At 49.0% G+C, this 26,641-nt stretch overlaps 1 pseudogene; it reads left to right on the plus strand.

Annotated features, from left to right (window-relative positions):
- Window positions 1–24,322: 24,322 nt before the first annotated feature.
- Window positions 24,323–26,309, plus strand: LOC138582707 (T-complex protein 1 subunit gamma-like; annotated as a pseudogene).
- The last annotated feature ends 332 nt before the right edge of the window (window positions 26,310–26,641 follow it).

The following is a 26,641-nucleotide window of genomic DNA, read 5'->3' on the forward strand; positions in this document are numbered from 1 at the left end:
ACAAAACACTCTGAAGAATTTACCTTATGGTCAAATGTTGCGATTAAAAAGAATTATCAGTGATGACAGAGAGTACGAACAAGAACTTGAAAAACTAAGCAAAAAATTTAAGATAGCGGATACCCGAATGAAGATCTACAGACAGCAAAAGAAAAGGTACAAAAAATAACAAGAACCAGCACTCTAGCACCAAAGGACAAAAAGCAATCCCCATCACTTGTATATGTGTCTAAATATTCATCCCAAAGTATGCAGATCAAAAGATGTATAAATAAACATTGGACAATACTTAAAAATGACGAAAGAACTAAGAATCTCTTCTTAGAGACCCCAACGTTTGCTTATCAAAGATCCAGCAACCTTAGGGATTATCTAGTTAACACAAGAGATACCAGAACCAAAAGGATCAAACCAAAAAAGACGGGAACATTTCCATGTTTAAATTGCAGTAATTGCAATAACATTGTTAAAGGAGGAGTGGTTCCCCATCCATACACGGGAGAAAAGATCATGATAAAAAGCTACGGCACCTGCAATACCGAAAACTGCATTTACTGCATACGTTGCCCATGTGGACTTTACTATGTAGGTGAAACAGGGCGTAAACTGAGAATTCGGATGAATGAACATAAATCATGTATACGCAATAAGAACATCAATTCAGCCGTAGCAAGACACTTTAATGCAAAGCAACATAATATCTCTCAAGTCAAGTTCCAAATTTTGGAAACCCTGGAAATGACAAGCATATATGCTGATTTGAAAAAAAGAAGGCAACAAAGAGAAGCCTATTGGATAGATCGTCTCGATTCCTTGGCACCACGAGGGCTCAAAGAGGAATTTGATCTCAACTGCTTTTTGTAATGATGTCACTAGTTGTTCACCGTGCAATATCAATAATGAACATGCTAAATTGTCTCATGCTCATGCAATAAGTATAAATCATTACTCGATTTGAAAACACTGTTGCTTTCTGCTATAACCGTTTGTTGTAAACATTTATTATTTATTAGTTTGTATTTTCCTTTGTTGATGTATACTAGACAGCATAACTTTACGCTATATGACCTTACATTAATGGCCAATTAGCCAATTAGCCATGAGGTACACGACGATACTATCAGAACATACATGTGCTAGAGGTACAACTTAAATACACAGATATCATGAAGCTTTAATATCTTTACATGTGCAATTAATATCCTAACATTCACATCCCTTACAATTGCCATTTATATTGCACACTCTATGCCACTCATGTCCCAGTATTGCCTCTACCAATATGGCCGACTTGGTTATACACAAACGGCCATATTGTTTACATAACGTTGCCCAGGGCAACGACACGAACCGCGAGTCTCAGACGCTGTTCGGAGTTGATCGAGCAAGACGTAGCTCAGAACGCTCCAGGTAAGCCATACCTTTGCACAAAGCGACGCGAAGTAAGATCGCGTATAGATCAATAGCAGCTAATTACTCGGAGGAGATAATACATTTGTTCTCCCCACACTAGACAGTGCTTCATAGAGAAACACCACACGCGGACAGCACGCGTGGGTTGCATACTGATACACAGGTTAGTGAAATGTTTAACTAGCCACAGGTATTCTCACACAATATAGTACGACAATCAACACTCTGGCACAATAAGCACACGCCGCCTAACTTTACCTCTAAGCACCATAGTCACCAAAAAGGCTTAATCGGCAATTTTAGTACGCAGTTGAGTAGTCCCATTAATTGTTTGAATTATAGAGCAATATCATTATCTGTGCAAATATTGTATTTTTACTGTCTACAATCATGTATGCTTACTTGTTTGTTTTTTCTTCTTTCTCCAATCTCACTTTTTTGTTAAACATTTGTTTGTCCTTGTGGGCGCCCTGTTTGTTTATTATGATTGTTTTGTTTATTATGATTGTTTTGGTTATTAATTCTTGAATATCTGGTTGTTACACATGATGTACGGAACAATTATTAATTTAAACACTGTAAACCTTCTAAAACCACCTATAATGCATTATTATGTGTGTAGTACTAACCTGGCTCTGACGAAGGATACAATCCGAAATGCATTAGCCAGATGGGTTTTCTGTTTTGCCTCAACTGAGATAATTAGCTTTTTTGGTGAAGCTTAACCAATTAAGCACAATTTTTTATGAGCTTTATAAACACAGCAATTGAAAAATTAAAAAATATACACATCTGTGAATTACGATTGAAGTTGGATTTTATTAACTGAATAACGATCACAAAAGAAATCGATTAACCCTTAGTGGGAATCAAGGGTGTGCGGCCCACACCGAAGGCACTTTTGCCTCGGTCTCTTTTTCTCCATGTTCATTTTCTGTGCCCAACACGGTGGCACATGATAGTGGGCTGCACCCCATTAATATATTTATTAACAAAATAACATTCCATTGGAAACGAAATACACTATTAAGAAAGTAAGCTGTGCACTCTCGCCCCTCTCTCCTATCACTTCCAGTGATGTCATCAGAGGTCAATGGTCGTGAGGCGAGGGGTGGGACATTTTTTTGAGGCGAGGGGTGGGCCACTTTTATTTGGGTGACCGGCACATTTTCTTGTCCCAGTTCGACCCTGGGTGTCCCCATGACAATGGAAATGGGGCGCTGCCCAAAGTCAACATGGGAACGATTTTCAAAGTGTAGAGGGCACAGGAATGATGTTGGGTTGCGCCCACAGCCAATTGGGCCCACACTGAAGATATAAAAGGGGAGAAGATCATGATTGTTAGCATGGGGGACCCTCACTCCCACAGGGAGCCATCCAGGACTTTGAACAGAGTGCAGGAAGCATAGAGATCATGGTTGGTCCCATGTGGTGGTTGGGGCCACCCAGAAGAATGGACAGTGGGGCCAGGCTTTAGTCATTTTGCCACAAGGCCCTATCGATGTTGCCATCAGGATAAGCCATCTTTTGCCAGCCCACCATCCAACATTGCCTGCAGCCAACAGACCATTCAGCCCTGACTCGAATGCTGCACCAGCCAGCACAAAGCGAGTGCTACCAAGGAGAGACCTATGAAGGTACTGTCAAAGGAGTGACTGGCTGCAGCAGTCACCTCATTGTGACATAGTGTTTTATGTACTATTTATTTTCTAAGTCTTTTTATATATGTATGTGTAGTTAGATGTATATATTTATTAAGTGTTATGTAGCATGTTATGTAGGGGGAATCATAGAGTATAGGGGTGAGTGTTAGGAAAAATGTTAACTAGGATTAGGAGTTAACTAGGCGTAGGACATTAATTATCGGAACAGTAGTGGAAGAGTTTGGCAGCTTATCGAGATGGGACCACCCACAGAAGCCATACCCTTGCCTCACACTTGGTATTGGTGGTAGCTGAGGTTAGGTATTGCCAGACTTATCCCAAGGGTCCCTGACACCCCTCCAAGCAAGGGTGAGCTGATGTAGCAGGTTCCCATTCAGATAGGAATTCTAGGGAAAAGGTATACAATGTATAAGTGGTTTTATTAAATAAAGAGGTGTCCCAGTTGGGATCCCTATAAAATTCGCTCTGGTGTCTGTGTCCCGTAGTGATTTAAGAACACGTGGTGTAGCCCATCCCTTGTTACCAGCAATTTTATTTTGAGGTGCAGCGCCACTCCCTATCCATGGTGCCTATGGGGTGTGGGTGGTGGTTCCCATGGGGACTGTCCCTGGTTCGTGGTGACAGGTGCGCGCCCTTGCTTGAAAAATGGCATAGAAACAGGGGCTACAAAGCTTTTCAACGGCCATCCCTGCTAGAGCATGAAGAACAGAAGAACCTTTTTAATAAGGTATAGCTAGCATATTGAGGCTGTGCAGGTTGGTGGTGGTTCATTTCTATTCAGACTGACAGTTCTCAGCCCTCGACATAGGCCAGGCGCAGTTGGACTTGCCTGTGAAATGACAAGGGCACACCTGCTGCATTCATACATTCCACAGGTGCACTGCAGTCAGCTCCAAATTGGGTTGTGAGTGGATAATGGGAGAAGAATGAGAAGAGCCTATTGTAGAGTAATCAAGTACTTCACCCTAAGTCGGCAAATGGCTGCCTTTCGTAATAGAAACACATGTTTATCTTTAGTTCATAGGAGTTATGAATAGGCACCCCCAAGAAGAATAGCTCTCACACCGAAATTAACATCCCTGTGGTATTTTCCCCTGATTTACACACCCGCAATCATCGTGGCACGTGCCCTTTGCTGAAGGGTTCATTAAACTTGAAACAAAGCGTGGGGCAGGAACCATTCCTGCAGAAATGTAGCATTTTAAAATAAACACCCACACATTAAAAAGTCTCCCCTTTCCCCACTACCACCGTCTCTATGCACCCCTCCTATTTTCAGGTCTCTGAATCTTCCTCCCACTGTGTAGTTCTCTCCTGACCCCCTTCCCCCATCTATACCCTTGACCCACTCTTTCTGAGCCTATGTTTGATTGAAGATATCTTATAGCCAGAGCAATACAATATTAAAATATCAACAATTTATAGCTGCAGAATTTTACTATCACAATATGAACTCAGTAATAATTAGCTGCTCTTAGGGTTATTGGGTGAAGTGACTGGCGGAAGTCTGTCATGCTGGTAGACCTTTAACAGATGCTGTTTAGGTAGCTGGAAGTGTGTATTTTGGTGTAGTGCTTTGGAACTGTGGGACTTTTATGGGGTGTGAGGCCATGTTGTCTAGAGGTGAGAATTGAAATGGGGGAGTTGGTTTGTGATATTGGGTTGTAGTTGTGTGCACTAAATCGGCGAACTTGGTTAACGGGTGCTCTAGCAAAGATGAAAAGTGACAGCTGCAAGATTTTCTTTTTCCAGTACACTATCCAGAAGTCTAACTAGAGTCATTGTAAAGTAATGCCACCAATGTTACTCAAAAGGGATACATCCTGTGGTAATCCAACCCCTTTTCCTAAATCTTTTGGAACCATCTTGAAATCATTTAAACTCATCCTGGAGTGGTCTGCAATAATCATTTACAATTTAAAACCCATCCTAATGTTATCATGAAGTCATCCTGGAGTTGTCATGGGGTCATCCTAGAGTAATCCAAACTCATCCTGAAGTTGTCGTGGAGTCATCCTGGAGTTGTCGTAGAGTCATCCTAGAGTAATCCAAACTCATCCTGAAGTTGTCTTGGAGTTGTCGTGGAGTCATCCTAGAGTAATCCAAACTCATCCTGAAGTTGTCGTGGAGTCATCCTGAAGTTGTCGTGGAGTCATCCTGAAGTTGTCATGGAGTCATCCTAGAGTAATCCGAAGTCATCCTGGAGTAATCCAACTCATACTGAAGTTGTCATGGAGTCATCCTAGAGTAATCCCCACTCATCCTGAAGTTGTCATGGAGTCATCCTGGAGTAATCCAAGATCATCACTGGAAGTAATCCAAACTCATCCTGGAGTAGTTTCTGTGATAACTCTAGAGTCATCATCTCATTAAATATTTTGGCCTGTGTGAATACTTTGGATGATCTTCCTGAACTATCCATGGATGACTCTAGAATGGAGTCGACGGATGACTCCAGAATGATTCCAGGATGATCTTCCTTTTTGACTGGGGCTATCATGCACTTTTTTCCTATCGCGTCTTGCGATGTTGCCCCACCAATCCAGCCGCATTCCCCCGGGATTCCCTGTGTACGATTAACATGATGTGACTCAAATCAGGCTTCCGGACCACCCCGGAGTGCATAACTAACGTTTGGTCCCCTTTCACCTTCCCCGCCCCTTCCCTGGTGTGAAATCCTGTTGGTCCTTCTCCAAATATCATTGTGAACACTTTTCTTTTTCAAATTCTGCAAGATAACAGTAGGAATCACTCACATCGACCAAAAAAATAGCAGATTTCGTTTCTGTAAAGCCTCAGCGCTGCAGTGCACCAACAGTGATAGAAAAACACCTTTTGGACAGGGAAGGTTTTTAAAAACAACGTTTAAGCCAAAACAAAAAAAGTAATATCTGTGACTTTTTGTGTTCAACTTGTTTCTTATTTTGTGCAAATTGTCCAAAAGTTTTTGCTGTGCGCATGGACAATGGAATCCCTGTATTCTCCAGAAAAATGAATGAGAGTAGTTTCAGTTTGAAAAAAAAAAACATTTAATAATTGTTCCCCAAAATGTTAAGTTTGGATTAGCCCGTGCCAAACATTTGTTTGGAAACTTTCATCACAATCCATCCAGGGATTCAAAAGTTATTAGCAGTAGAGAGTCAAGGCAAATAGGTCTAGTCTTGAATATAACCGCCACCCTATATAAATATTTATACAGGGAAAGAGAGAGAGAGAATAGTAAGATGCTAGAATGGCTTTTGCTTATATAAGCCCTCACATTATTCAGGGTCTGATCCTAGGCAGGTTCCTTATGCACGTAGGTGAGGGATTAGTGCAGCACGGTGTAACATGTTTTATTTACCAGCATTCTGTAAGAGAAACATTTGAAAATGTATGCTGTGTTGCGTAGTGCCTACACTGGTTATACACAAGCGCGAGTGGTAATGAGGCTCGCGCATGCGCTGTGTGAAATAAAGACGGTCATCCGGCAGTTCGAGCCGGTGACCCGAGCAGAACACACTCGTCCTGCGTGGTTCCTTGCGCGTGTGTGCTGGCGTGCGAGTGCCGGTGAAAATAAAACGAAAGGTTTCACACTGACACTTTTCCTATTTGTAAATATTAGGTGGAGGTTAATCGGTTGTCGTATGTCACTGTCTGCTCATTTTGTTTAGTTCAGTTTCGCTGTGCTACAGGGGTAATTTAATGCGATTTTTTTCAATCTGCGTTGGGAAAAACAAAGCACTAACAGTTCAGCTCTGCAACTTTAAGTATGGGCAGTGTTCCTTCTGTTCGATGAGCAGCTGGTTAGGAGCAATTAACTGGTATTGCAGCCAGGGTAGTACTCTGAGGTGTTTTGGCTGGTTTATGCAGTGGTTGAATTTGGCGGCAGCATCGGTGCTCCTCTCCTTTTTTAAATTACGTTTTACTGTTTCTATACTTTTATTTTAAAAAGAAACCATTCCTGAATGGTTTCGCTTTAAAATAAAAGTGTAGGAAGAAGTTGAAACGTGCACTTTCATTGCACTGCACTGAACATTACATTAAACAGCAGGCACAAGTGTTTTGGGGGTGTATTGTGCGTGGGAGGGGGCATGGCGATTGAAATGAAATGATATTTTATTTATATCGCGCTCATACACAAGTGTTTCAGAGCGCGAGATTGGGGCTTGTGGGGAGCGGGGGCGGATCCGTTGGAACGTAGTTCCACTACTTCTTTTTGTACACTTCCAGCACTGGTTTTATGGACCATGTCTACCTCTGGGGATAGATATAACGGTAGGGCATCGCTGGGAGCAGGAGCCCGCGTTTTATTGAGAGTGGATCTGAGAGGAACAGGGGGAATGCCTGTTCGGTGTTGTCACCCGTGCTGAGAGGAGGCCCGCTTTTGGCCTACGACAAACGATCACTGTTCATCCCACATCCATACAGGATACGTATAGTTCAGGACCCCAATGGGAGAGAAAAGGAGCTGGGACGTAGAGGACGCTGTCGTGGTGTCAGATTGATCGGGGAGAAAACTGAGTTAGGACTGCCTTGGGCTGAGAATCCTGAGACGGACAGAGAGAGGAGGAAGAGTGTTCCCCTCCGACAGTTTTGTCAGCTGGTGCGAGGCAAGATAAAAGAGCCTGCTGATGCCGAGAGACTGACAGATCTCCCGTCAGATTCGGTCAGTTTGCAACGTCATCGCATATGACAGGTCTATGCTGACAGCCCTGCTTGCCTCGCTGACACCTCAGACAACGGAACATGTGGTAAGCCCAGGGCAAGACGGTTCTACCTCCCAGGTGAGGGTAAGAGAAGCCGTGAGAGTTCCTTGTAAGAAAAATAACTGACACCTTTAGAAAGAGGGGAGGGCCGGTCTTGCTCGCCTTCGCTCAGAGATTATGGGAGGTGGGAAATTGACGAGCTATATCCGATTTATATTGGAGGAAAGGCCTTGTGAATTGTCTCCCCTGAGTTAATGAGGTGTGTGGCTATCCATATAAAAATAAACCGTCCGTTCGCTCCATCTAAGAGAAAAAAATAGAATAAAGCATACTCACAGTCCGGGTCAGTGGTGCACATATGAACCAAGTAGACTGTCATAGCCCCAGCCTGCCTGAAAACGAGACACCACCTTTATTAGTAAACATATGAGAAACCCTTTTTTCTGGCCTTGACTGATATGCATTATGAGAGAATCTTTTGGAGTGGCTGTGTGATGGCCTGTGAGTTTGTTTCCCATTCGGGATCCCTGGTGAAAATCAAACTGTGTTGGCCCACAGTTTCGAGCACCCAAGGTTTGCCAGCATTGTTAAACCAGCTCGGCATTTGCACTACCTGACAAGCTTTAGTGCAAACTCTGTGCCTGTAAGGAGAGGGGGTTTTTTCCCCCTTTTTTTCCCCTTTTTTTTAACAGCTCTTGAGGGGATGAAAAAAGGGGCAGAAACAGCGAAGAGACAATCCCGTTTGGGCATGTTTCTCGGTGCGCAGCTACGCTAGATCCAAAGGATTTTTCCTGGGACACCGTTAGGAGCTATAAAGCGGCGTAAAGGTAAGCACATCCATTCAACTCATGGTTAAATGCACTGTCTCAGTCTTTGCAGTGTTGCTTTCCCTGTGGGAGTTGTGTGTCTCCCTTCAGGGGTTATTTGTCCCCAGAATGGTCCAGTAGGCTGGTTTGTGAAAATGGTCCCAGTTAGGGTTATCTATGTTAAATTTGGGAAAATGTTCAATTGTTAGTAGTTGGTGACTGTAGTCTCTTGGGTATTATGTTGGTATCTACCTTTGTCTCCTTGTTTTGAGTAGCCAACTCCTCTGTAACCCTCTACACGTGTTTCACCACTTTTAGTGCCTGGCTCAGGAAAGATCAAGATTGAGCAAATTGTCTCATTCTAAGTGTCACAGAGTATGTGAAAGTTTCTGTTTGGCTTTGTGGTGTATCTAGAAAGAAAGATATTACACAGATGATGCGCATTTATTTATTTATTTATTGTTAATTTGTATAGCGCTTATACACAGACAAGTGTTTCAAAGTGCTCAAGGAGGGGAGGGGAACAGTGGGAGAAAAACAATAGTCATTTAGAGCCCTTGACTTTCTGAATGATACAGGCCTGCACCGGGCAGGGTAAGTGTAAGAATAAGTGCAAGGATAAACAACATGTAACAGTGAAGGTAACTCTTTCATGTCTGACGACAGTCCTTAGTTTCTCCAAGTGCCTTACACAAATAGGGTAAAGGTGGGTGGGGGGCAGAGGGGAGCAGACATGCTGCTATACATTGATAAATTGAAGTGGAGCAAACGGTTATATAGCGCATAACATAAATACAGTGGAGGTAGGTGGAAGGGAGGGGGTAGGAGGAGTCTAGAAAAGGTGGACTGCTAGAAATAACTTCGCTCTGAGTTGTTTAAACAGTTTTAAGGTAAACAGAGTGGGAAGTTTGTTGGAGGAGAGGAGGAAGTGGGTGTTTGAAACAGAAGGGGGGGACAATACATCAACATACCAGGAGTCTAGAGGAAGGGCAGAGTGCTGACAGAGAGGGTGGGGTAGGGTAGGGAGGAGAGGGGAAGAGGAGGAACATGGGTCAGGAGAGTAGAGGCTGAAGATGGCACAGCTGAAATTCAGTTTGGCCGGACAAGGTGAAACTCACACAGCAGCTGGACACAGCCAGATTCGATTTTTGCAAGGCAAGTTAAAAACACATATAGCAGCTGAGCACAGTACAGAAAGGTGGGAGTCCAGATGGGGCGGGAGTGATAGGTGAGAGTGTTCCAGGTGTAAGCTTGAGAGCCACTGAAGTTTGTGAGGGAAACTAACCTTCAATGATAGTAGCTCCATACAGTCAAAGTGTCCATAACTTGTGCAATTATCCACAGCCTCTGTGTAACAAAGGGGGGTGTAGGCGAGGTCACCCAGAACCGGCCAGGAAACGGACAGGGGAACAGACAGGGCCTTGGGAAGTTGGCCTTTGGTGAGGGGACGAAAAAAGCCTGCCAGTCCCCGATAGGCGAACTTAACTGCCCAGTGGCCAATGGAATGCAGGTTGCAGGGAGGCAAGTTAGAAAACGCCCCAGCTTGCCTCTACAGCCAGGACAAAGGCGGCAACCCTCTTGGAATTGCTGCAAGGTCGGCGATGATAAGGCACAGGAGATGGTGGGTTCATAGCTTGGTTGGTAACAGAAGGCAAAAAACGGTCTAGCGCAGTGAAGACGCATGACATTTTCATACATTTTGACCTAGGTTTACATTTTTTTTTTTCTTCACATGTTTTTTTGGTCCCAATAAATAAAACAGATATCTCGTAATTTCACCAGCCTCATAATGTCCTCCTACCTCTGTGAGGGAGTGTGTGGCGGCAGGTGCGACCTCCAGGCATGCTCCAAGGGCTAGGATGGAGGGAGCACACGTCCAAGTGCTGCGGTGAAAAATTGAAGAAATGTGTAAGACATAACTTAAGTGCATGTTGTAAAGGCCATTTCATGTTCTTAAAAAGTGGTGAGAAGGAAGGGATGGAATAGCCAGACTCACCCACAGTTCTTCTTAGGTAATTGAGTGCAGACTTATTTTTTTTTAGGATTCCCCGGTAAGGCAGTGTGTCCTAAGGAGTCGGAGATAAAGCAAGTACAAAATATCTGTAGCATGTGCTTGCTGTCTACTTGAAGATAAAGACAGGGCCCATGGTGTAACCATGATTATTACCTTATGCAGGTTTCTATAGCGATCAAGTAAATCCTAGGGGTCCTGTTTGTCCAGGCATCTACTGATCCTCATGGATAAAGCGTTCTGTTTGTGGTCGGCATTTATGTTGGCCACGGGTGACGTCATCACGCGCTTGACGCATGTACAGTAATGTCATTGCCATTACGTCTTTGGGATTTGTGCATCTAGCAGCCATATTCTTGAGAGTGCCAGTCTAAGCGGAGAATGGCATACTAGTGGATGTGAAAAAAACTTAATTTGGCAGTGGTCATAAAAAATCTTGCTTCTTTGCATATTGGCTGGAGATGGGTGACAGGTCAATGCTGACAACCATGAGTTTGGGAAAAGTATTCAGGGGCAATTAATTGCCTGATGCTGCAATCAATATCTAATGGTGTTGGAAATTCCTGAGTTGGGGAGTGGGGTGGTGTGGTTTGAGGGGGGCAGGGTTGGGAGATGTGGGAGAGGAAGGTTTGGAGGGTATCTGTAATTACATTTTAGGACTCATATACGTGGATGGCTTGATGTAGAACTGTTTGGTTTGTAGGAAATTATACAGTTAATTGTCTTGGTTTAAACTAGTAAAGCACGTATCCATGGAGTCTATCCAAAATGCTTCTCTTTGTCTGAGGCGCTGTTCTCTGTTTACTCCTCTTGTTGATTGTTTAATTCTTTCCAGTCCTACACATTAAAGAAGTGCTGGGTTGCCATCCGGGCGTGCTTCTACAAAACGTGCTGCTAATGAGGATCTAATGTACTTATCATATGGGATGGAGATGGGCAATCTCATCTCCACTATGTAAAATACCTCAACACCAACAAATACAACATTGTATTGACAATGAATAAAATTACAGACAGGATCTGCTTCCTAGATTTGGAAATCTATGAACAGAACAACAGCATACAAACTACTTCATACAAGAAACCAACAACGGGCAACAGCACATTGCATGCCCTAAGCAACAATCCTAAACACATACTACACATTATACCCTATGGAGAACTACTCAGAATTAAGAGAAACTGCAGTGAAACATCAGAATATGAACAACACTCCATAAACGAATGCAATTTCAAGAAAGAGGCTACAGCAATAGAATTCCAAAAATGCTGAAAACAAGATCAAAATTAAAAGATAGGTCAGAACTCCTTACAAACAGTGGCCCTTGCACAAGAACCAAAACCAGAACAGTGAGATTCATAACAACGTACAGTTCTAATGCTACAACCATCAGAAAAATATTAAACAAACATCTTAAAATTGCACCATCACCTCAAAACCTACTTAGACCCCAAACCGTCAATAACTTTTCGTAAACCCAAAACAATAAAAATCAAATAAGCCCAAGTCATATGAACAAGACTCCCAACGCCACCACATTAAAAGCATCTTGGAACCATGCAAAGACCACAGGAAACTACAAATGTGGACATTGCAAAATCTGTCCCAACATGATGAGCAATCCCAGAAACATCAAATTACCCAATGGGGAGGCCACCAGGGGGCGCACAGGCAATGGCTGCCTGAGTGCACAGCTCCTGTCTCGACTGGGTCATCGCAGGGGATTGATCCACCCCCGACCCCCCCGGCAGGCCCACCTCGACGGATCCGCCTGGGGACCCCCCCGGGCACCCACCAGGCGAAAGAGCGGCTCTCGGGGTCCCCGGATAACCGTAGATCGGGACCCGGGCCTTCTGAGCGAGTTGCAGGGCCCGGCCCGGGCGGCCGCGGAGCCGGAGGAGAGACGGTCCTCTCTCGCGCCCTTCTGATCCCTTGACTTGGCCTGCCTCCTCCCCGCGGCCGACCTCCTCGACGGGAGCAGAGGACCGGCCTGGATGGGGACTGGCCCCCTGAAGGCCAGGAGACACCGCGGCAGCCCGGGGGACGGGACCCCCCCGCCCTCCGCCCCTCCCCCCGACCGGGACAGCACCACACGTGGATCCCCCAGCGAGGTGGAGGACGGGGACTCTCTTGGCCCGGTGCCCCCCCTCGACCCACGTGGACAGCGAAGATCTGCCCCCCTCCCGGGGACCTCGATCGCGGGCCCGCGCGGCCCGGTGGAGTGACGTGGCGGCTGGGCCACGGGGTGCCCGAGACCCCTGGAGGGCGTCGGTGGGGGCCGCAGAACATCAGCGGAACGCGCTGCCCCCCCCTCAGACACAGAGACTGGGCCACAGGCCCCTGGAATTACCCGGGAGCGAGGCCCCCACCTGCAGAGGGTGGGGCGTGTGCCTGCCCGGAGGTGGCCCCCCCACCCCCCTACTTTCTGGAGAACAGGGTTCGGCCGGGTTGCCGGGCCCCCGCGGGCCAGGTGCGGGAGTTGAGGCGCCTTTCCCCCCTGTCTGCCTGGACACCCCAGACTCCACCCCTTTTCCTGGAGACACAAAGCCAGCGCACCTTGACGTGGGGGATACCCGACCCTAAACCGTCAATAACTTTTCGTAAAGCCAAAACAATAAAAATCAAACAAGCCCAAGTCATATGAACAAGACCCCCAACGCCACCACATTAAAAGCATCTTGGAACCATGCAAAGACCACAGGAAACTACAAATGTAGACATTGCAAAATCTGTCCCAACATGATGAGCAATCCCAGAAACATCAAATTACCCAATGGGGAGGCCACCAGGGGGCGCACAGGCAATGGCAGCCTGAGTGCACAGCTTCTGTCTCGACTGGGTCATCGCAGGGGATTGATCCACCCCCGACGCCCCCCGGCAGGCCCACCTCGACGGATCCGCCTGGGGACCCCCCTGGGCACCCACCAGGCGAAAGAGCGGCTCTCGGAGTCCCCGGATAACCATAGATTGGGACCGGGCCTTCTGAGTGAGTTGCAGGGCCCGGCCCGGGCGGCCGCGGAGCCGGAGGAGAGACGGTCCACTCTCGCGCCCTTCTGATCCCTTGACTTGGCCTGCCCCCTCCCCGCGGCCGACCTCCTCGACGGGAGCAGAGGACCGGCCTGGATGGGGACTGGCCCCCTGAAGGCCAGGAGACACCGCGGCGGCCCGGGGGACGGAACCCCCCCGCCCTCCGCCCCTCCCCCCGACCCGGACAGCACCACACGTGGCTCCCCCAGCGAGGTGGAGGACGGGGACTCTCTTGGCCCGGTGCCCCCCCTCGACCCACGTGGACAGCGAAGATCTGCCCCCCTCCCGGGGACCTCGATCGCGGGCCGATGCGGCCCGGTGGAGTGATGTGGCGGCTGGGCCACGGGGTGCCCGAGACCCCTGGAGGGCGTCGGTGGGGGCCGCAGAACATCAGCGGAACGCGCTGCCTCCCCCTCAGACACAGAGACTGGGCCACAGGCCCCTGGAATTACCCGGGAGCGAGGCCCCCACCTGCAGAGGGTGCAGCGTGTGCCCACCCAGAGGTGGCCCCCCCACCCCCTACTTTCTGGAGAACAGGGTTCGGCCGGGTTGCCGGGCCCCCGCGGGCCAGGTGCAGGAGTTGAGGCGCCTTTCCCCCCCTGTCTGCCTGGACACCCCAGCCTCCACCCCTTTTCCTGGAGACACAAAGCCAGCGCACCTTGACGTGGGGGATACCCGGGTGTGAGGCCTCGCTGGTCGCAGGTGGGGCGTGTGCCCGCCCGGGGGTTGACCCCCCATCTTCACATCTAGGGTCCACTGGCAGAGGATGGGGGCATCAGACCCTCTCCCCCCCACACAACGAGAACAACCCGCCTGACCAGGCCACAGGAGCCCTCCAGGCGCCATCACCCCCTCTCAGGGAGACCAGTGGAGGCCCAAACCGGGCACGACGAACTTTATCAGGGTGTGAGGCCCCCGCCGGCGGACAGGCGGGGCATGTGCCCACCCCCGGACTACGATACTCCCCAGGGGGCATCGGTGAAGACCCCAAACGGGGCGAGGGGTGACTGGACCACGTCTCCTCTTCCCCAGCACGCTCCCCCCCGAGACGGCCCGTGTGGGTGGCCAAGGACTGGGCCGGGGGGGACCCCCTACCCCCGCTTGGGACCACGGAGCATTGGCCTGCAGAGCACAGGGAAGCGTCAGATGAGCTGGAGGGAAGCCCTACAGGGATACCGCTTCCGGGACACCGCAAGGGGCAGCGGGGCCACGAGCCTCAAGAGGACCATGGCCCATTCGGAGGGAGCAGCCCCGTCCTCGGCTGCAATGGAAAGGGGCTTTGCCTCGATTTTACAGGAAATCAGGGACATGCGGTCCGACATAGCCCAGAAATTTGAGAAAATGGACCAAAGGGTGGACAAGGTCGAGGACAGACTGTTGCAGGTCGAGACCAACCAGTCGTCTTCAGCAGCCCAGGACGTACAAACATACATGAGGCTGGCGGCCCTGGAGAAGAGTGACGAGGAAAGAGCTCGGCAGATGGACGATTTCGAGAACAGGGAGAGGAGAAACAACCTCAGAACTTTCGGTGTGCCCGAGACAGAAGGGGAAACGGAGAGGGACATCACCCGAGTGGTGCGCGAGATCATCACCCTCTTGTTCGCAGAAGAGATGACAACCGAACCCACCTTCGACAGGGTACACAGAGCAGGGGGCAGGGCGGGAGCCCCCAGATCGATTTTGGTCCGGTTCCACTACTACACAGAGAAAATGAAAGTGCTGGAAGAGGCCAGAAAGGGCAGAGAAATCACCTACAATAACGCCCAGGTCTCCATATATCAGGACCTCTCGGCCTACACGCTGGCTAAGCGTAGAATGTGCCACCCCCTCACACAACTGCTCAAGGAAAAGGGCATACGCTATAGATGGGGCTACCCGTTCTCCCTAACTTTTGAATACATGGGCCAACGCTCGACCCTGACCACCGAAGAGGATATAAGGGGGGCTATTCAGGAGTACACAGTGGACTTGAACCCCAGGAGCATGGCAGACCTAATAGCCCTGGTTCGTCCGGTGAAAGAAGAAAGCGCACCGGCGCGAGGAAATACAGGAAAATGAACACCCCTTCCCCAGCGAAAGACGGAGAACGGAATGACTCAGAGGACTGAAACGGGGGCGTTCGATCGGGTCCTTGACAGATGTGCGCAGATCCTGAGATTTCACTATTTACATCGTCCTACTGAACAGCAAGTATGATGGGAGCACACGCGGGACGCAGCTGGGGGGGGGTTCAGGGGGCTCAAGGGAATGAGCATTTTACATGGATTTCCTGGCCGAGGTGGGCAGGCTGGTGGTTCGGCCAAAAGCCAGTGATGGCGGAACTAATTGGCTGGACGCCGGGGTGGGGGGTACACAAATGTTGGGGTTGTTCAGTTGGGGTTTGGGGAAGGGGGGCGGCTGGGATTTTGTTGGCTGATAGTCTGCCCGCCCTGGGGGTGGGCTCCCTTAACGTACGAGGCTTGAACACCCCTACGAAAAGATCCCTGGTTTGCAGGGAATTTAGATGGGCAAACCTCGATCTTCTCTTCGTGCAAGAGACTCACTGGCCACGGGGGAAGGAGCCCAAGATGTGGGGAGGTGGGATCGGGACGGTCTTCAGCGCTTCCCACGAATGCAAAAAGAGGGGGGGTCGCCATCTTAGTAGCGAGGAACGTGGGTTTCGAGAACGAGGCCACGCTGAAAGACCCAGGGGGCGGCTATCTGCTAGTGCGAGGATCCCTGCAGGGGGCCCCACTCACCCTTGCCGTTATCTATGGCCCCAACGAGGGCCAAGTGCAATTCTGGGAGGAGGTGAGCGACAAACTCAAGCATTTCGTCCAGGGCACGGTAGTGGTGGGGGGAGACTTCAACATGGTCCTGGACCCAGTCCGAGATAGGAAACGCGCGGGACCCCAGCCCTCCAGAGTGGCAGACGAGATCATGGCTCGTAACTTCCAAAGGGTCAACTCAGAACTGGGCCTGATGGAAACGATTCCGACCCCCAGAACAGACGCCCCCTCTTTCACATATTATTCAGCGGTCCACACATATTTTTCCAGGCTAGATTACATCCTGGCAAACGAGATCCTGCACCCATTAATTTCAGGCTACAGGGTTGACCCGGTCCCCTGGTCCGACCATGATCTGGTCCGCATCACTATAGCGAGGGGAGGGCTATGCGATCGCAGGGGGAGGTGGAAGTGCAATGACCCCTTGTTGAAAGACGAGATCCTAGCCCAGGAGGTTCTCGAGGCCATCACAGACTTTTTTGAAATCAAAGATAATGGGGAGGTAGGTTCGCATACCTTATGGGACGCCTTCAAGGCTACCCTACGGGGAGTCGTGATCAAAATGGGAGCCCAGAAAAAAAGGGAAAGGGAGACCCAGGAAAGGGTTTTGAGGGCGAAGATTGCCCAACTCCAACCGGGGGGCCCTCCCACGGCCCCCTTGGACCGTGCTCAGGGGGCCGCACTGGCCGACTACAGGCTCCAGCTGAGGGATCTCCTCCTCCACAAGACGGAGAGAAGCCTCCAACTGGTCAAACAAAAGTATTACGAAAAGGGGGACAGGGCGGACAAGATCTTGGCTTGGAAACTGAGGGAGGTTCAGAGAAGTAGACTGGTGAAGGCCGTGAAGAATGAGGCGGGTGTGGTGGGCCACGACACGCCCCACATTGGCGAGGCCTTCCGCCGATACTACGAGAAGTTATACTCTTCGGAATACAATGGGGGTGCGGCGGAGATTGAGGGGTTCCTAAACTCTTTACAGATCCCGGCCCTGTCCAGAGAGATGGCGGAGGGGTTGGAGGGTCCGGTGACAGAGGACAAGGTGGAACGGGCGATCCGAGGTATGAAAGTGGGCACCTCCCCGGGGGAAGACGGTTATTCGGTCTACTTCTATAAAAGGTTCCGCTCAACCCTTTCCCCCACTTGGTGAAGGTGTTCAACGCGGTGCTGGAGGGGGGCTCCCTCCCGGACTCCATGATGGAGGCAATCATAGTGGTTCTACCCAAAGAGGGCAGGGACCCCGCAGAGTGTTCCTCTTATCGCCCAATCTCTTTGTTGAATATTGACGTAAAAATCCTGGCCAAGGTGATAGGGGGGTGGGTGGAGGGCATCCTGCCGAAACTGATCCATGGTGACCAGGTGGGGTTCATCAGGGGAAGACAGGGCTCAGATAACATCCGTAAAACTATTGATCTACTCCACTACGCCCAGGTGTCTGACCTAGACGCAAGCGTCCTGTCCCTCGATTCGGAAAAGACGTTCGACAGGGTGGAGTGGAGATTCATGGAACTCACCCTCCGGAAAATGGGCTTTGGGTCACACATTAGAGAATGGGTGGCGGTGTTATATAGGGCCCCAAGGGCTAGGGTCCAAGTGAACGGCAAGTTGTCAGAACCATTTCCCCTCTCGCGGGGAACAAGGCAGGGCTGCCCATTGTCCCCTTTGATCTACGTCCTCTCCATGGAACCCCTGGCCATTGCGGTCAGAGCTCACCCGGACATAAGGGGGATAAGGCGAGGCGAAGTGGAATTCATACTCTCCCTGTTTGCTGACGATATCCAGGCCTTCCTGGTGGACCCGGTGTCCTTGCTTCCCCCCCTCCTGTCCCTGATGGCAGCTTTTGGTCGCCTCTCGGGCCTTAAGATTAATGCCTCTAAATCAGTTCTGCTCCCCATGAGATCCCTGGACCCGGTCTTGGATCCGCTGGTCAGCCTGGAAGGGATAACAATAGGGAAGGTCTCCATTCGATACCTGGGAGTCCTTCTCACCCGGGACCTGTCCAACCTCGCCCAGGCCAATTATGAGCCCGTTGTATCAAGAGTCACTGCAGATCTTAGGAGGTGGGGGCAATGATTCTGTCATGGTACGTCGGATGACGGCGGTGAAGATGAACATACTCCCGCGCTTGCTATACCTCTTTACCGCCCTCCCGACTAAAGTCCCCGACCAAACCTTCAGGGTCCTCCAGAACGCGGTGCGGGAATTTATATGGCAGGGTAGGACCCCGAGAACCGCAAAGGCCGTCCTGACCTTGCTGAGGGAGGAGGGAGGGTTTGGGCTGCCAGACTTTCAACTCTACTTCCGCGCTGCCCAGCTGTGCATACTTTTGGAACACATGAAAGAGGGGATGGGCACATACTGGTCGTACCTAGAGGACATGGACGCTCACCCGCTTAAGGTTCGGGACCTCCTGTGGGCCCAAAGTAAATTCATCCCGAGTAGACTGAAATCACACCCAACTTTGGGAGTCCTCTGGGTGATCTGGAAGGAAGGCCAACAGACGGCCCACTTAACGACATGGCCGTCACCAATGTCCTCGCTCTGGGGTCATCCCCTCAAACTGAGAAGCAGGGGATTCCGCAACGCACAGTCAGGTCCGACTCGGGGATGGAGTGGGCAGGTCAAGTGTTTAGGGAAGGAGAGTTTCTGCCCTATGAGGATTTGAGGGAGGCCCTGGGGCAGGGGTCCCTCACCATTTTTGGATATCTCCGCTTGAAGGGAATTCTATGCGATCAATCCTGGGGACAGAATCTGAAAAGACAGCTGACCCCCTTTGAGAAATTCCTGGATACGGCGACCACCAGGAAGGGGGCGGTCTCAGGGATGTACAGAATACTGAACACTGTTAACCTGGGGGAAAGGAGGAGATTCTATGCTTTTTGGAATTACTTGGCGGGGGAGGAGATCTCTGAAGACGCCTGGGCAAGGATATTTAAAATAGCCTTCCATGGGAACCTATTCACAGCGGACATGGAACACAACCTCAAGATCCTTCAGGGGTGGCATAGAGATCCCGCAAAATTGTCGAAGATGTTTACGGGAGAGTCCCCCGCATGCCCGAGGGGTTGCGAAAAGGTCGGTACAAGAGGGCACATGTGGTGGCAGTGCCCGAAAGCACAGGCGTACTGGGTGGAGGTTAGAGGCTGGATCGCGGAAGTCTCGGAGGAACTGCTCCCCCTAAACCCTCTAACAATGCTACTGGGCCTCCCCCCTGAGGACGCGGACATAGCCAGATATCCAAGAATGTGGGAGACAATGCTGAGGGCAGGAAGGGTGGCCCTGGCCCAGAAATGGAAGAGCCCGGAGACCCCCCAAAGGAGGACTGGTTAAAAAAAGTTAAAAACATGTTCCTGATGGATAAACTCACGGCAATGATCAACAATGGTCTGGGCACATTCCAAGCCAACTGGTACGGGGTACAGCAGACATGGGGATGGGACGTTCACTGATCCACAGGGTAGAGTCACGGAAGGAACGGGCGCCCACGCCCCGGGAGACGGCGGACATTACACAGCCACACATGCAGTCAACGCTCAGGCTCTTTCTCAAGCTCCGGATACACTGAGCTCTCCACGCGTCTCCTTAAAAGAAGCAGGCGTAAAGGGGACTACGTTTGTTTGGGGGGGTGGTCACCGGGCCTGTTACAAGTATAATTTTTTATCTTTGCTGAAAACATTTCATGCCCGTTTGTTCTATTATAAAAATGTTAATAAAACAAAGTTTTTTAAAAAAAATACCCAATGGCATGAAAAACAAGATCCGACAACTAGTCAACAGTATCATCAAGTGTGTCATCTATGGCATACAATGACTTTGCAATAAGCGGTACATAGGCAGCACCGCCACAAATTGAAAATGAGGATTCTGGAACACTTCAGAAGTGTCAGAAATAAGGGCATTAAATACCCATTAGCAGCACATTTTGCAGAAGCACACCTGGATGGCAACCCAGCACTTCTCAAATGTGTAGGACTAGAAAGAATTAAACAATCACCAAGAGGAGGAAAAAGAGAACAGCGCCTCAGACAAAGAGAAGGATTTTGGATACACTCCATGGATACATGCTTTACGTTTTAAACCAAGACAATAAACTGTATAGAAGCGGTGAGTGCTCCGCATACCAATCCGCCTGCATCTGCCCCCAAAAAAGTATTTTTTGAGCCCCCAGCCCCTTGTATTTCCTCGGTGTCCTCTGCTTCCTGATCCTTCCTGATTGGCCCCATCTCCCGCCTCCCATCCCTCCCACCATTCCCCATTGGTTACCTGTGCCTGTGGTTTATGGTCTAGCGACCCGCGGTAGCCTCCCTGCTTCCTTTAACATCTAGAAGCAGGTGAGTGCTCTGCATACTATCCACTCGCATCTGCCCCCAAAAAAAGTATTTTTTGATCCCCTTACCGTCTGCCCCCAAAAAAAGTATTTTTTGATCCCCTTACCGTATGCTTTTTGTTACAGATGATGCAAAGTGAATATCGTTCTGCTGCTGTACATTTTTCTCCCCTTACCATATGCCCTCAGTGTCCTCCGCTTCCTGATTCTTCCTGATTGGACCCAGCTCCTGCCTCGTCCACCGTTCCCCATTGGTTTACCTGTGCCTGTGGTTTAGGGTCTAGTGACCCGCGGTAGCCTCCCTGCTTCCTTTAATATCTAGAATCAGGTGAGGGCTAAGCATACCAATCTGCCCACATCTGCCACAAAAAAGTATTTTTGAGCCCCCAGACCCCCGTATCCGCTTGGTGTCCTTCACTTCCTGATCCTTCCTGATTGGACCCAGTTCCGGCCTCGCCCACCGTTCCCCATTGGTTTACCTGTGTCTTTAGTTTAGGGTCTAGCAACCGGTGGTAGCCTCCCTGCTTACTTTAACATCTAAAAGCAGGTGAGTGCTCTGCATACCAATCCACCAGCAGCTGCCCCAAAAAAGTTTTTGGAGCCCCAGGTCCCCATATCCCCTCGGTGTCCTCTGCTTCCTGAGCCTTCCTGATTGGACTGAGCTCCCACCTCCCATTCCGCCCACCACTCTTCATTGGCATTGGTTACCTGTGCCTGTGGTTCAGGGTCTAGCAACCCGTGGTAGCCTCCCTGCTTCCTTTAACATCTAAAAGCAGGTGAGTGCTGCCACGCCCAAAGCCTCTGATTGGTAGACTCATCTGGTTATACCTGACCCTCCTAAGGCAGCCCTCTGCCTGGTAGTCCCTGTGGAAAGGGCCCCAAGGTAAAGGGCGGCTCCTACAGAGGTGGCACCAGATCGTGTCTGCAAGTTTCAGCAAGGGAAGCCAGTGGCCAGCCATCAAACAGCACCAACCTCAATTACTCTACTCCAGAAAGCCCGACCACTCTACATTAACCTAAGTCCGAACTGTGAATGCTTGCGTATGCCACACCTAATAGACCTATGAATGTTGACATGCACCACACCTAGATGTAATCACAAACACTAGTCTGTATCTAAGTCACATTAGATCGATTTGTGTAATTTGGCCTGCGCCAGACCCAGACGGATTTGTTAATGTTAGCAACTACCTCTTAAGACTGTTTCACTTCTAGTGAGTGTGCTTAAAGATTATAAGAAAGTTAATTGTGTAGCATTCTAACACTTTAGACTGTGTCACACCTAGATATTGTGCTGAAAGTTCACTGTGTTGCATTCTACCTCCTTACGCTGTATAAACAGTGTGCTGAAAGTTTACTGTGCTTTAATCTGCCTCTCAAGACTGTGTCACATCTAGATAGTGCGCTGAAAGTTCACCGTGTTGTTGTCTTCCTGTTAACACTGTGCCACTTCCAGATAATGCGCTGGAGGCTTACTGTGTTGTTCTCTGCTTCTTAAGACTGTGTCAGCTCTAGATAGTGCGTTCAGAGATTGCTGTGCTATGTTCTGCCTCTTAGTACTCTGTCCCATCTAGATAGTGCCCTGGGGGTTTACTGTGTTGTACTCTGCCTCTTAAAGCTGTGTCACATCTACATTACTGTGTTGTACTCTACCCCTTAAGACTCTGTCACACCAAGATAGTGGGCTGAGAGTCTACTGTGCTGTTCTCTTCCTGTTAACACTGTGTCACAACCTGATAAAGCGCTGAGAGTTTATTAAGTTGTATTCTACCTCACTATGCTGTATAAACAGTGCACTGAAAGTTTACTGTGTTGTACTCTGGCTCCTAATACTGTATCACTTCTACATAGTATCCTGAAAGCTTACAGAATAGTAGTCTACCTCCTAGGACTGTGTCACAGAGATATAGTGTGACCAAAAATGACTGGAAAGTTCAACGAGTAGTATTCTACTACAACTGTGTCACATCTCGATAGTGCACCCGAAGATTCCTGTGTTGTTCCCTGCCTCCTGAGACTGTGTCACATCTAGATATGATATTGGGCCTCATTACGTGGATGGAGGTAGCCATGCCGTTCTTACCGGCATGGCTACCCCCATACCGGGTACCGGGTCTGGGTCCCAGGAATAGGGAATTACCGGGATATTCCGACCTTGGAGGGCCCAGTAATTCCCATTCCCAGAACCGGGACCCGGTACATCCCCATTCCAATTTGAGCCCCCATAGGGCTCAAAGGGAATGGGGAGGATGCTAACAACGGGCTCATTAATAACGGGCCCGTTGTTAGCATTCCGGTCTGCTCATGGGTGCCAGTAAGGACATCTGGTCTGGACCAGACATCCTTACCTCCACCCGCGAGCAGACCCGAAATGTGGTGGCCATTAATGAACGGTGCCGGTCCCTTATCAGCACGTTTCATTACGGGACCGCATTCCTCGTAATGAGGCCCATTGTGTTGCATTCCACCCTGTTAGTCCATCTCAAATCTAGATAACACGCTGAAAGTTTACCGAAAGTTTACTGTGTTGTATTCTACCTAGTAAGACTACACCACATCTAAATGGAGACTCTGTCTCGCAAATATCCACCTCTCATACCCGTCCAGTTTCGTAGAACCCTGCATGCGCTCCCTCCTATCCTCATGCAGTCTTCACGGCTCACCACCCACACACTAGCTCCCATCTTCTTGAGCCTTCTCACACCCGTCCAAATTCCAAGAACACCACACTCCCTCCTGACCGTCATCACTCAGTCCCCACCGCTCACCAGCTGCACTCTAGCTCCCACCTTCTCAAGCCCCCCCACCATCCCCTCCCTGAGCACACCCGTAGAAATCCCACTATCCACCTCACTTCAGCATAACACCACTTGCTCAATCTCCTACCTCCATCCTGCATCCAACTCTAAAATCAGAGCTGCACTGTGGCATGTCAACCACCTCACACCTCAGAAGCCCACTCCCCCTCCCTTTCCCACCCAAACTCATCGATCACGCCTTGGACGACTTCCCAAATGGTTTACTCCTGAACTGAGGAATGTCAAAAAATGAAATAATTCCCTGGAACGTAAACGGCGAGCATAAAAAAACAGATCCACTTTCACCTTGCACCATCACAACTACAAAGCAGAAATCCAGAAAGCCAAAAAAGACCACTACAACAATCAAATTCTCAACTGTGGTAACCGCAGCAAAGAATGCCACAGAATCATATCTGAATTCACAAAACCCACCTGCACCTCTTCCCAATCTACCCCATCACCATTGCTCTGTGACTCTCTCCCTCCACTTCTACACCACTGCTCTCGACAGAACGACTTCCCTTAACAACAAACTGTCCCTCCTCTCCTAGCCCTAAACACCGACCAATCCAACAACCACCCCCTGCTGCCACAACCTCCTCCTTAACCACCTTTCAATCCTTCAATCCGATCTCCAGAGAAGAATTTATTGACCTGCTATCTGCTCGCAAACCTTCTGGTTCCTCCCTGTAGTATAATGTAGCGTGTTATGGAGTGCAGCGCCACTGCATGGGCTATCTATTTTAAAAGCACACCAGCTGGGCTACTGGGAGGGGTCGTCCCAGTTGCATTGCTGACCTTCAGCGACTGGGGTTTCCTCCTCTGTCTGCAGTTGAAGTGTTGCACAGTGAAGCAGCTTTTCTTTCTCTTAAATTTCTCATCTCCAGAAGGTTCTCTGTTCGTTCTGCTGCCAGGATGATGGGCCGCCCAGTTGTTTTGCTTAGCCAGAATATGAAACGAGAGTCCGGAAGGAAGGTACAAACTGGCAACATCAATGCAGCTAAGACTATTGCTGATGTCATTCGAACATGTTTAGGACTAAGGGCTATTATGAAGATGCTGCTGGATCCAATGGGTGGCATTGTTATGACCAAAGATGGCAATGCTATTCTTAGAGAGATTCAGGTCCAACACCCGGCTGCAAAGTCAATGATCGAAATTAGCCGTACACAAGATGAAGAGGTTGGTGATGGGACCACATCAGTCATCATTCTAGCTGGAGAAATTTTGTCTGTTTCAGAACAGTTCCTGGAACAACAGATGCACCCAACTGTGATCATTAGTGCTAATCGTAAAGCATTGGATGACATGGTCACTGCTCTGAAAGAAATTAGCATTCCGGTGGATGTGAACAACTGGGAAATGATGCTTAAGATTATAAACAGCGCAATCAACACCAAAGTGATTAACCTGTGGGCTGACCTGGCTTGCAACATTGCTCTTGATGCTGTGAAAACCGTGGAATTTGAGGAGAATGGCAGAAAAGAAATTGACATTAAGAAGTATGCAAAAGTTGAAAAGATTCCTGGCGGTATCGTTGTAAAGTCATGTGTGCTCAGTGGTGTAATGGCAAACAAAGATGTCACTCATCCTAAAATGCGTAGGCACATCAAGAATCCTCGTATTCTTCTGCTGGACTGCTCGTTGGAGTACAAGAAAGGTGAAAGCCAGACTGAAATTGAAATGACCAGAGAGGAAGATTTTGCTCGCATTCTGCAAATGGAGGAAGAATACATTCAACAGATTTGCGAGGATATAATTAAATTAAAACCAGATGTCATTTTTACAGAGAAAGGCATCTCAGATTTGGCCCAACATTACTTTGTGAAGGCTAACATCACTGCTATCCGCAGAGTCAGAAAAACTGACAACAACTGAATTGCTAGGGCATGTGGAGCTTGTATTGCCGGTCGTACTGATGAGTTGCGTGATGACCATATTGGCACTGGAGCGGGGCTGTTTGAAGTAAAGAAATTGGAGATGAATATTTTACCTGCATCACAGAATGCAAAGACCCAAACGCTTGTACCATTCTTCTTCGGGGAGCCAGCAAGGAAATTCTAGCTGAGGTGGAGCGCAATCTTCAGGATGCAATGCAGGTGTGCTTTAATGTCATCATCGATCATCGACCCTCATCTTTTGCCTGAAGGAGGTGCTAAAGAAATGGCTGTGGCCGATATCTTAACAGAGAAGTCCAAAGTCATGACTGGAGTGGAGCAGTGGCCATACCGTGCTGTGGCTCAGGCACTGGAAGATATTCCAAGGACACTCATTCAAAACTGTGGTGCTAGTACCATCCGGGTGTGGACTTCTCTTAGAGCAAAGTACACTCAATAGGGCAGTCAGTCGTGGGGTGTCAACGGTGAAACTGGAACCCTGACAGACATGAAAGAATTGGGAATTTGGGAGCCACTAGCTGTGAAATTACAGATGTACAAAACTGCAGTGGAGACTGCTATTCTATTGCTCTTCATCGATGACATTGTCTCTGACCACAAAAGAAAGGGAGACAACCAAGGCCGAGGAGCTCCGAATCCAGGCCAAGAATGAACTAGATGAAATTTGTGAACTGAGAATGTCGGACTTGACCGAATTTATCTGCCCTTTTCCCCTTTCTAGTACGGCAGGGATGGTGTCCTTTAAGTGATCATTGTTGTAAAAAGCAGTTTGTGACGGACAAGAACAAGCTAGTACCACATTGCACGCCTGCCCTGTTGTAAATAGGAGTACCGTGACTTCACTTGTTGAAACTCCTCCGTTACTGTTGACTTGCAGCAATAAATTAAAGCTATTTGGGGAAAAAAAATGGTGTGCTTTTAAAATAGATAGCCCATGCAGTGGCGCTGCACTCCAAAACATGCTAAATTATACTACACCCCTAAACCCCTACCCCGCCTCAGTCCTAAAAGAAATTTCCCCGGCCACCTGTGCAGGAGAGCATGTAAGAACCATCCTAAATGATTCTCTCAGCTCTGGAATCTTTCCCGATGCCTTCAAAATTGCACATGTCAAGCCTCTTATTAAAAAACCATCCCTTGACCCCCGTGATCCCAAAAGTTACTGTCCCATCTCGAACACCAGATTCCTTGCAAAACTCATAGACCAAGCAGCATACTCCTAACTAAATGCCTTTGTCGA

Source organism: Ambystoma mexicanum, chromosome 3q (assembly GCF_040938575.1).
Source record: "Ambystoma mexicanum isolate Mex_15411 chromosome 3q, UKY_AmexF1_1, whole genome shotgun sequence".
Taxonomy (NCBI): domain Eukaryota; kingdom Metazoa; phylum Chordata; class Amphibia; order Caudata; family Ambystomatidae; genus Ambystoma; species Ambystoma mexicanum.